The 12131-nt window shown below is 45.3% G+C and overlaps 1 protein-coding gene across 2 annotated transcripts in view; it reads left to right on the forward strand.

The window, feature by feature from the left end:
• The first annotated feature begins 4891 nt into the window (after window positions 1-4891).
• The window catches only part of NBEAL1 (neurobeachin like 1), a 241734-nt gene continuing 234494 nt past the window's right edge, over window positions 4892-12131 (forward strand). For both annotated transcript variants that reach the window (XM_089670591.1, XM_089670583.1), the window contains exon 1: window positions 4892-5030. The gene's annotated coding sequence lies outside the window, so the exon portion shown is untranslated. The remainder of the gene's footprint in view (window positions 5031-12131) is intronic.

Genomic DNA, 12131 nt, shown 5'->3' on the forward strand with positions numbered 1-12131 from the left:
ATGTAGTTTGCCTGGTATGAATTCTTAAGAGACGGAGTTAATTTTATTCCTAGGTAATTTATTTTTCCCTCCATGTGAAAGGAAAATCTTTCTGTAAAGCCCTCTTCTCTATCAGTGGAACATTGATAATTAGAATCTCTGACTTTGAAAGATTAATTTTTAAGTTCGATAATTCTCCATGTTTTAATATCCTCATTAAGTTAGGTAGAGTCAACCAGGATTTACAATGTAGAATAACACGTCATCAGCATATGCCGCGACTTTATGTTTCACATCTTCTATCTGAATTCCTTTTATATCTACACTATACTGTACAGTTGCCAGTAACGGCTATAGAGACAGAACAAATAGTAAAGGGGAAAGCGGGCATACCTGCCTTGCACCATTATGCATTTTGAAGAACTGTGACAATTTACTATTTACCTTCACAGCTGCTGAGGAAAGACTATATAACTTTTTTATCCATTGGCTCATTTTTGTTCCTATTTCCAATTCCTCCAGTGTATCTATCATGAAACCCCAGTCGACCCTGTCAAAAGCTTTTTCAGCATCAATCAACAAAATCAGTACAGGAGACTTCTCTCTCTTACTTTTTTGCAGAAGAAGAAATGATCTTAAACCATTATCCCTTCCTGGAATAAATCCCACTTGATCTAACTGGATCCACTCCATCATTAGACCTTTCATTCTAGTTGCTGAGACCTTTGCATATAGTTTCGTATCAGTATTTAATAATGATGTAGGTCTATAACTGGCACATAGGGATCGATCTTACCCCTCTTTTGGTATAATTGTAATATATGCCTGCAATGACTCCTCCCTCATTTCCAACCCCTCACCTAATGCATTCATATACATACACATTTTAAGGACTAATTGTTCTTTAAATGTCTTATAATATCTCACTGTATAACCGTATGGTCCGGGGCTTTTCCCTGTTGCTGTCCTTTTCAATACTAGTATTTCTTCTTGTTTTATTGGTTTCTCTAAGGCTACTAGTCTTTCTACCTCCAATCTCGGTAGTCCGACTTCTTTTAAGTATGTCTGCCTTTTTCTCTTTCTTTCTACCTCCACTTCTTTCAAAGCCTTCGTTCTACCTCATATAACCTACTATAATATTATTTAAATACATGAGCGATATCAGTGGTTGAATATACCATCTCCCCATTCTCATCTTTGTTTTTCTCTATATAGTTTATTGCTTTCTTATTCCTCAATCTTCTGATTAGATATTTTCCTGGTCTATTCCCCCACTGAATGTGATATCTTTCTTTTGCCACCATTTTAAACGTTCTCCTCGTTTCTTGTTCCATTAAATCCTTTAACTCATCCCTTTTTAGGATTATCTTCTTGTGTATATCTTTCAGTTTTCTTTTTGTGTAGTTGTTCTACAAATTCTCTATTAACACCCTGATTTTCTTCAACCAATCTTTCTTTTTTTCTGTTCTATTTCATCTCTTATTCTTATCTCCATTTCCTGGTCCTGTAAGAGCGTCTCATTTAATTTCCACATTTATCATGTTCAGCTCTTTCCCCAGTTTTAACTTCATTGTGACAGGAGCATGATCTGATATTGACATAACTTCTATATTAACTTTAACCAGGGACTCCAAGGGGTTTATTTACTAAAGCTGGAGAGTCCAAAATCAGACTCCCTTCTGCATAGAAACCAATCAGCTTCTAACCTCAGCTTGTTCAATGAAGCTTTGGCAATGAAACCTGGAAGCTGATTGGTTTCTATGCAGAAGGGAGTCTGATTTTGGACTCTCCAGCTTAGTAAATAAACCCCCAAGAGTCTATGTTCTACCATAATATAGTAAAATCTAGAATACGTCTCATGTGCTGGAGAATAAAACATAGTCTCTTTCCCTTGGTTGTTTAATTCTCCAGATGTCCATCAATTGACACTTATGTAACATCCTTTTGATAGACTTTAGACATTTGCCACCATTTCTCTGCACATGTGACAATGTATCCATCCATGGGTCCATACAGAAATTAAAGTCTCCTGCCACAATCAGTTTACCCTTCTTAAAATCTATAAATTTCCTTAGTGTATTCGCCAGATAAATAATTTGGTTTTTGTTAGGACAATAAATATTTACTAATGTACACTCCAATTCCTGTAGCTTCCCTCTCAGAAACAAAAACCGACCCTCTGGGTCAGTGAACCTATCTTCAATATTAAATCTTACATTCCTAGCAAACCCAATTGCAACCCCTTTTGCACGTTTTATTGGCGTATCAGCATAATACCAGGTTGGGTAGTATTTGGAATATAGCTTAACCACTTGCCAACTGCGCTATAGCCGAATCACGGCTACAGCACAGTTGTCCAGTTCTGGGAGGGTGTGATATGATGTCCTCCCAAAACGTGCCCTCCCTCGCGCCCCCGGCGATCTCCATGATCGATGTGTCCTACGCACACAGCTGATCACATGATGTGGTAAAAGACAATCACAGCAGCCTTTTACCATGTGATCAGCTGTGTCCAATGACACAGTAGATCACCGGTAAATGCAGTTGCAGGTTATTAGCTGCACTTTCCTCACGCTGTCACAGCGTGAGGAAAGTACTGCAGATAACCGGTAATTGTCAGAGGACGGATTGGCACCGATCATCAAGGCATTGATTATCAGTGCCCTGATGATCAGTGCCCACCAGTGCCACCCACCTGTGCCGCCCATGAGTGCGCATCACTGCCACCCACCTGTGCCCATCACTGCCTAGTAGTGCCACCCACCAGTGCCCATCAGTGCCACCTATCAGTGCTGCCCAGCAGTGCCACCCATAAGTGCCCAGCAGTGCCGCCAGTCAGTGCCGCTCATCAGTGTCGCCTATCCATGCCACCTCATCAGTGCTGCCTATCAGTACCATCAGTGCTGCCTATCAGTGCAGCCTCATCAACGCACATCAGTGAAGGAGAAAAATTACCTGTTTGCAAAATTTTATAATAGAAACAAAGAAAATTTTTATAACGAAGATTGAGAGAAGAAAAAAAAACTCTCTACTTATCTTCCTCATAATACCTCCCTTCAATATCCCCCTACCCTGTCCCCCTGCTATATCAACTATTATACCCTACAAATAAATTGGAGCAGTCTTGTGACTTCTATCAGTGTCCAGCCAAGCACTGGTTAAAGCTTGCAGGAGGAGTTTTCATTCTTCTCTAGCAGCATGCAGGACCCCTAACTTCTGTCTGGACAGTGTTGATTGGCCCTGTGCTGATCACATGTACTCTCCCAAGAAAAAAACTAACTCTCTAGCACTACACACCAAACTGAGCATGTGCAGTGACGCCAAACCTCTATTTTATTATATTAGGAGATATTTAAGGGACAATAGAAGGGGAGGATCAGAGGAGAGAGGATCAAACACACTTTTTACACAGTGTGGAGAATTAACCCCTTAGGTTCCACAGTGAGTATAACAAGTATGCTCTACTGCAGGGGTCTCCAAACTTTCTAGACAAAGGGCCAGTTTACTGTCCTTCAGAATTTAGGGGGACCGGACTGTGACCTTTGAGAGTAGAAAAGGTCCCAATGTCAGTGGAGCAAAAACAATGCCCCATTTGTTGTTTCAATGGGAGGAATTGTGCCACATCGTTGGTGTCAGCGAGAGGAATTGTGCCCCATCAGCTGTGTCATTGGGAGAAATTGTGACCCATCATTGGCGTTATTGGGAGGAATTGTACCCCATAATTGGTGTCATATGGCAGAATAGCGTCCCATCATTTATGTCAGTAGGGGGAATTATGCCCATCATTGGTGTCAGTGGGCCCCATTGCTGGTATCATTGGAAGAAATTGTGCGCCATCATTGGTGCCATTGGGAGGAATTGTGCCCCATCTTTGGTGTCAGTGGGGGGAATTATGCCCCATTGTTGGTATCAGTGGGGGGAATTGTGCCCCATCATTTGTGTCAGTGGGGCAAATTATACCCCATTGTTGGTATCTGTGGGGGGGGGGGGGGGAGTATGCCCCATTGTTGGTATCATTGGATGAAATAGTGCCCCAAGGGCCAGATAAAAGCAAGCAAAGGGCCGCAGTTTGGAGACCACTGCTCTGCTGCATATACAGACTGATTTTACGGTTGTGGGTTTAGTAACACTTTAATGTTACCCAGTCAGCACAGGGTCAGTTGTACAGTTACATACCTGCTAAAGCAGAGTAACTACACTTACCTCTCTGGTGGCCTGTTTGTTAAAATGCCTTCTCTTCACTACTTGCCAGCTACCTCATGTACTCCACTCTTCTGGGTGTCAGTATTACCTGCCTCCCCTACTGACACTGTGGTTTCTCCCACCAACTCATATATCACTACACGGACTACAGGCCAGTGGGAGGAACCAAAGTGTGCAGTGGGGGAAACAAGCATTTAACCCACCTTTTAGACTGTAAGCCCTCAGGTGCAGGCCCCTCTGTACCCCCCCTGTATGGTAACTGCGCTGTCTCCCTTTATTTTGTAAAGTGCTGCGCATACTGTGGGCGCCACACAAATCCTGTATGATAAGAATACCTGCAGCAGCTGGCAGGCAGTGAAGATGTATTGCTTTAACAAACAGGCTGCTGGAAAGGTAAGTGTAGTAAGTAGGTAGGTGACCCTATACAAGTGACCCCATGCTGAGTAACGTCCCCCATAATCTGAAAAACGAATGCATTGAGCCGCACGTTCATACAATGTCTATGAAGCAGAGAAGGACAATGCCTGCTCACACAGACCTAATATCTGTACACACATACAGTGCTCTCTATATACACAGCATTCCATTGGTGAACTCTCCCCAGTTTCCCCACAACAACGCCACAACCTTCTCCAGTCAGCACAGCACACAGCGGGCAGGGAGTGGGGCGTGTCCAAACCGGGCGAGTCACTGGGGGCGGAGCCAGGAGAGACCGCCTGCTGCGCGCTTCTGGGGTGACAGGTCGTGAGTGTGCGGGAACGCGCAGGGCTCGGCGCCGCCCCGGGGACACAGTGACCAGAGCCTGGCACCGGGGTACTCACACCGGAACCGGCGCACACACTGCACATGTAAGTTGTACGGAGAACGGCTGCTTCCGGCCTGTGCGCTGATGTGGAAGAGAGAGAGGGGAGGAGAGACTGTCAGACGGGAGAAGAGGGGACACTGGAAGTGACTGTCAGAGGTACAGGGAGCAGCCCTGCCACACGGGAACACCACTGGTACGGTCTGGAGAGAGGCACGCTGAGACCCCCCCACCACACACTGACCTCCTGTATGGGAACTTCTGTGGGGTGGCACTGTACTCGCACCTGGGACGTTGTAGGCGCTGTACTCGCACCTGGGACGTTGTAGGCGCTGTACTCGCACTTAGGACAGTGTTTTTAGGGTGGCAGAGCCCTCACACTTAGTACAATGTTTTTAGGGTTAGTGCCCTCATACCCAGTATGATGTTGCCAGGGTGGCAGTGCCCTCACACGTATTACAATGTTTTTAGGGTGGCAGTGCCCTCACTTAGGACAATGTTGGTAGGGTGTCAGTGCCCTCACACTTAGTACAATGTTGGTAGGGTGTCAGTGCCCTCACACTTAGTGCAGTGTTTTTAGGGTGGCAGTGCCCTCACACTTAGGACAATGTTGGTAGGGTGGCAGTGCCCTTACACTTAGGACAATATTGGTAGGGTGGCAGTGCCCTTACACTTAGGACAATATTGGTAGGGTGGCAGTGCCCTTACACGTAATACAATGTTTTTAGGGTGGCAGAGCCCTCACACTTAGTACAGTGTTTTTAGAGTGGCAGTGCCCTCACATTAGTACAATGTTTTTAGGGTGGCAGTGCCCTCATACCCAGTATGATGTTGCCAGGGTGGCAGTGCCCTCACACGTATTACGTTTTTTGGGGTGGCAGTGCCCTCACTTAGGACAATGTTGGTAGGGTGGCAGTGCCCTCACACTTAGGAAAATGTTTTTAGGGGGTCAGTGCCCTCACACTTAGTGCAGTGTTTTTAGGGTGACAGTGCCCTCATACCCAGTATGATGTTGCCGGGGTGGCAGAGCCCTCACACGTAATACAATGTTTTTAGGGTGGCAGTGCCCTCACACATAATACAATGTTTTAAGGGTGGCAGTGCCCTCACTTGAGACAATGTTGGTAGGGTGGCAGTTCCCTCACACTTAGGACAATGTTGGTAGGGTGGCAGTTCCCTCACACTTAGGACAATGTTGGTAGGGTGGCAGTGCCCTCACACTTAGGACAATGTTGGTAGGGTAGCAGTTCCCTCACACTTAGGACAATGTTGTTAGGGTGGCAATGCCCTCACACTTAGGACAATGTTGGTAGGGTAGCAGTTCCCTCACACTTAGGACAATGTTGTTAGGGTGGCAGTGCCCTCACACTTAGGACAATGTTGGTAGGGTGGCAGTGCCCTCACACTTGGGACAATGTTTTTAGGGTGGCAGTGCCCTCACACTTGGGACAATGTTTTTAGGGTGGCAGTGCCCTCACACTTGGGACAATGTTTTTAGGGTGGCAGTGCCCTCACACTTGGGACAATGTTTTTAGGGTGGCAGTGCCCTCACACTTGGGACAATGTTTTTAGGGTGGCAGTGCCCTCACACTTAGTGCAGTATTTGTAGGGTGACAGTGCCCTCATACCCAGTATGATGTTGCCAGGGTGGCAGTGCCCTCCCACATAATACAATTTTTTTAGGGTGGCAGTGCCCTCACTTGAGACAATGTTGGTAGGGTGGCAGTGCCGTTACACTTAGGACAATGTTGGTAGGGTGGCAGTGCCCTCACACGTAATGCAATGTTTTTAGGGTGGCAGAGCCCTCACACTTAGAACAATGTTTTTAGGGTGTCAGTGCCTTCACACTTAGTGCAGTGTTTTTAGGCTGACAGTGCCCTCATACCCAGTATGATGTTGCCAGGGTGGCAGAGCCCTCACACTTAGGACAATATTGGTAGGGTGGCAGTGCCCTCACACTTAGGACAATGTTGGTAGGGTGGCAGTGCCCTCACACTTAGGACAATGTTTTTAGGGTGGCAGTGCCCTCACACTTAGGACAGTGTTTTTAGGGTGGCAGTGCCCTCACACGTAATGCAATGTTTTTAGGGTGGCAGAGCCCTCACACTTAGAACAATGTTTTTAGGGTGTCAGTGCCTTCACACTTAGTGCAGTGTTTTTAGGCTGACAGTGCCCTCATACCCAGTATGATGTTGCCAGGGTGGCAGAGCCCTCACACTTAGGACAATATTGGTAGGGTGGCAGTGCCCTCACACTTAGGACAATGTTGGTAGGGTGGCAGTGCCCTCACACTTAGGACAATGTTTTTAGGGTGGCAGTGCCCTCACACTTAGGACAGTGTTTTTAGGGTGGCAGTGCCCTCACAGTGCAGTGTTTTTAGGGTGGCAGTGCCCTCACACTTAGTGCAGTGTTGGTAAGGTGGCAGTGCCCTCACACCTGGGACATTGCAAGGTGGCAGTGCCCTCACACCTAGTATGATGGTTAAAGTGCCCTCACACCTAGTATGATGGTAGAAGTGCCCTCACACCTAGTATGATGGTGGAAGTGCCCTCACACCTGGGACATTGCAGGGTGGCAGTACCCTCACACTTAGTACAATGTGTGTATGGCTGCAGTGCCCTCACATCTGAGACATTGTGTATAGGTTGGTAATGCCTGTCCCAGCTGTTACAGTGTTGGCAGTGTGGCAGTGCCCTCACACATAGTACAATGTTTGTAGGGTAGCAGTGTCCCCACACCTGGGACTTTTTCATTAAGATGGCAGTGACCCCACACCTTGGACGTTTTCTGTAGGGTGTCAGTGCCTATCACAGCTTGTACAATGTCTTTAGGATGGCAGTGCCCTCACACCTGGTACCATGGACATTACACAAACATATTAAAGGCATAAAATAAGCCTAGCACAACCCCCCCCCCCCCCCAATATTTTCCCTCAGCTGTGGGGTGTACAGGTGGGATGTATGGCTGGTCATAGAAGCAAATGGCTGTTTGCCTCATACCCATGTAAATTCTGATGCTTCTGTGCAATGGTGTTTACCCGCACATGCACACAGTGTCGTTTCCTGAATACATTTCTGCGGTGCTGCTGTACAGTAGTACAATCATTCCTCATTACAAGCCAGTTCCACTGGATTTCCAGCTACAGGCAGAGAGCAGCAATGAAGGGCTCCGGTCACATCACACCCACCCCCTCACTCCAGGCCAATTCTTAAAGCCTCTTTCTTGGTGCGCTTTTGTTGCGCTTTTCCAGGGCAATAAAAGGTGATGAAAATTATTCCCCATTAAATCCTATGTAACTGTTTACATTGCAGGTCTGCTGCGCTTTTAAAAGTCCTGCGTGCTGTGTCTTTATTGCAGTTTTTCAAAAGCGCACCAAAAATGCACCTTTCATTGTAGGTCAGTGGGAGCACATCATTGTGAAAAGGCCCTACGAAGCCTTGCACGTATTCACAGTACAAGGAGACCTGTGATTGGCAGACAAGAAATCATGTGCATCCTCCCTGCCCTTTCTCATCCTCCACTCTATGACTGGACAGTGAAGGAACAACATTCGATTGATAAGCTCATCCCTTTGCCCATCCTGCTGTCAGCTTGTTTTTGGTCAGCACATGTGCATGCAGCTTTCCTGATTGGCCCTTAGAGGAGATCCTATAGTTCATATAATAGGAGAATAGTCATTTGATTGTAATTAGGATAGATAACCCAGACTGTGAATGACATTATATGGGTGCAGTCTACTATTTACCAATACTGAAGAAAGTGGACATATATTTAAATACTAATTTAAATTGGACCTTCATTCCGCCTCTCGGGTGGCTCCACCCCCTTCCCATCGTTGCCGTTACGGTGCGTGCACAGATGTGCCAAAGGGCTGTGCCAGGCCTTCGAATCTCGGCAGGGCCCTTCAGCACATCCGCACGTGCACAGGTGATTATCCACTCATGCACAAAGATGGCAGAAAGTTTGGGAATTCCATAATAGCCATTTTTGTGCATGTGCAGGAAACCTTGTGTGTGCATAGATGGGGACCTGAAGCCAGTTGTAAGAGAGGGAGGGGGCAGGAGGCAAGGCAACTTGACATAACCTTTAGGGTGACGTTCCGCTTAAAATCTACAGGCCTATTAATCCTTATTTGTGAAATAATATGTGGCTGAATTACTTTCTGGAGAAAATGTGGATCTAGGTCAGTTTATGCATTTCCTTTCCTGATATCTGCAGAAGGGAAGAACCAGTCAATCTGGGCCCTGCCCCTGCCTCTTCTCAGACACCGTGGGGTTTATTTACTAAAGCTGGAGAGTCCAAAATCAGACTCCCTTCTGCATAGAAACCAATCAGCTTCTAACCTCAGCTTGTTCAATGAAGCTTTGGCAATGAAACCTGGAAGCCGATTGGTTTCTATGCAGAAGGGAGTCTGATTTTGGACTCTCCAGCTTTAGTAAATAAACCCCCATGTGACCAGATACTTTGTTTTTGGATTATATGAGCAACACTGAAAGGAACCTAAAGTAACATTTTCTCCAGCAAAGGGAAGGATAGCCATTCTGTTACTTAAAATAGATTCATGTTAAAGGCCCACTTGATTGACAGATCAGGTGTAACGATGTTGAGTGACAGGTCATCTGTAGGAGGCCACCTGCCAGATACAACAGCAAAGGACCATATACTAAATACAGCAAACAAACAACTGACATTCAGTGAATTGCTGGTCAGAATGTTTTGAGCTACACGTGCAGCTGACAAGACACAAACCCAAGCTCATAGTGATGGTAACCCTATTGGAGAATTGTCCTTATAAGTGTATTTTGTGTGCTGTTTTGTTAAAAACATGGTTGAAAAACAAGATTGGTTCTCTACATATTCACTATTATTATCATTATATTATTATACAGTATTTATATAGCGCCAAAAAGTTTGCTCAGCGCTGTAGATTGTTGTTCATTGTCATTCGCCTCCTGCATTTTCAAATAGAGTTGCAGTTGTTTCCATTAATTTCAAATATGAAATGGCTAATCACAATACTGTAAGGGTGGCCCTCTTTAAGGGCATTTACCATTCAGGGAGGGCAAATTGTTTTTATACAGTATTTGCCCATTACTTCCTATGGAGCATCTGACCTGCACACTCCAATTCATTGTCACATGTTCATATTCACCAGACTCTGAATGTGCTGCATATTAGGATTTTAAAAGGAAAGTCTACTAATGCATGTAAGAAAAGCTTGATGTAAATAATTTTATGTGTTCAGCATTCCGATTTATAATCAAAGCCACCGCACACCAATGTCATTTTATCAACTGTATTAATACTTGATTAGATAACACTGCCCACTTGGTTAATAACTCTTGACATGTTGCACCCCAAAAGAAGGGCCTTAATGGTAGAGGTATCTCTTTGATTGAGCCCCTTCTTTTGGATATACTGATGACATATGGTGGCTTTAATCACAAATTGAACCACTGAGGAGCAGAGGTGGACTTAGAGGCCAGATCACTCATCTGCATCTATAAGTGTAACTCAGTAAGGTCTTGGAACACTGTCTGTAAACTTTAGTTCAAAACTTGTTATATGTGCAATTGATGATATACTGTATGTATGGGTGTGAGTAGCCATAGATTCTGTTACATATTTCAATTCTGCTTACTGCTTAGTGGTGCTGCCTAAGTGGTTATGCTGCTCCTTCTCACGAGTCAGCTGACTTATTGAAAACAATGCACTCCTTGTGTGGCAAATATCTCAATGGTTGGTAACAATTAGGAAGATTAATCATAGTAGTGTATCTACCTTGCCTCACAAAGTCTCCATATTTAATAAAATAAAAGTAGAGGGAGTTTGCAGAATGTTAAGTGGAATTCCTGGTTTAATCCTACACATTCTTATAACTGACCCCTACTGCCTCCTAACACCTATGCTTACTAATCTGTTTAAGAATGATTTGTATATTCACTTTTTTTCAGCCCACTCTGGTCCAGTCAAATGATCTCCCCTGTGTCAGCCAGCAGCGGCTGGTAGGGGAAAAGAGAGAGCACTTTGATAATGGCTAGTAAATCCTGAAGAGGTGACATCACCCATAGGCTTCAAATGCCCATCCTTTGTTGGCGCACCCTCCTCTCCCTTGCAGCCGTGCTGACTGAGGAGAGTGGGGTTACGTGACCGGACTGGAGCACTCTGAAAATAGGGCAGTATACCGATCTTTACAAAACAGGTTACTAAGGATAGAAGGAGGTAGGGGACAGTTTTAAGACGGTTAAGCCCGGAATTCTAGTTTAAAGCTGAATTCCAGGCTTAACTTTCTTCTCGCAGAAAGTCCTCTGCTGTACTGAAAGCCCTTCATCTGCTTCCCTGCACACTGTTATCTCCACAGCTACTATCAGGAGCCCACTTCTTTCCAGCCTGAATGACTTCAGTTGTCTTCACACCCTCTCCTCTTGATCTGTACTGTCCCTGGCTTACCCCTTACAACTCTTTGCTTACTGTGCCATCAATCTATCTGCCCTCAGTTACTGTGCTCCTGTTAGAGAAAGAACACATCGCTGGGATCCCTTTTGAAGTGCATGCTTCATCCTGCTAGCCACAGGGTGGTGCAGACTTAAAGTGGTAGTAAAGCTGACTTAAAAGCAAAAAATCTTCTCCCAGCAAGGTAATGTCGTAATGTGCTAGTATGCATCGCATTCTATCTGGGCTGCCATCTTCACCCAGTCTTCCTTACCGGTTCATGAGTTCTGGCCGCTTGATTGGCTGAGCTGCAATGGCATCATTTCCGCGCATGTACGTGGGAGTCTTGGCCACAGCACAGAGCTCTGAAGGAATGGCACAGGTATGCTGTTCCTTCAGAGTGCATGCGCTGGTGATGTCACAAAATATGTGGTTTACTGATAATACACTAAACTTTCCCTTTAAAGTGGAAAATAATGCTGGATCCCGGATTTCCCCGCCCGCTCATGTGCAGGAGTCCAGTCAGATTCCGAATTGCCAAGTTTCCACAGTGAGCTACACGTGTGCATCATGTCTCTTCTGCATTAAAATTCCTGCCTGTTTGCCCTCTTTTTGGCCTAAAGTTCCACTTTCATTCATTGTCTCCATGCTTTATTTTGTTGAGAAATCACTTTGAAAAACACCCCCCTAGCGTTTCTGCCCATGGCCATCTTGA

Source organism: Staurois parvus, unplaced genomic scaffold, assembly GCF_062004578.1.
Source record: "Staurois parvus isolate SC_StPar_1 unplaced genomic scaffold, SC_StPar_1.0 ptg000011l, whole genome shotgun sequence".
Lineage (NCBI taxonomy): Eukaryota > Metazoa > Chordata > Amphibia > Anura > Ranidae > Staurois > Staurois parvus.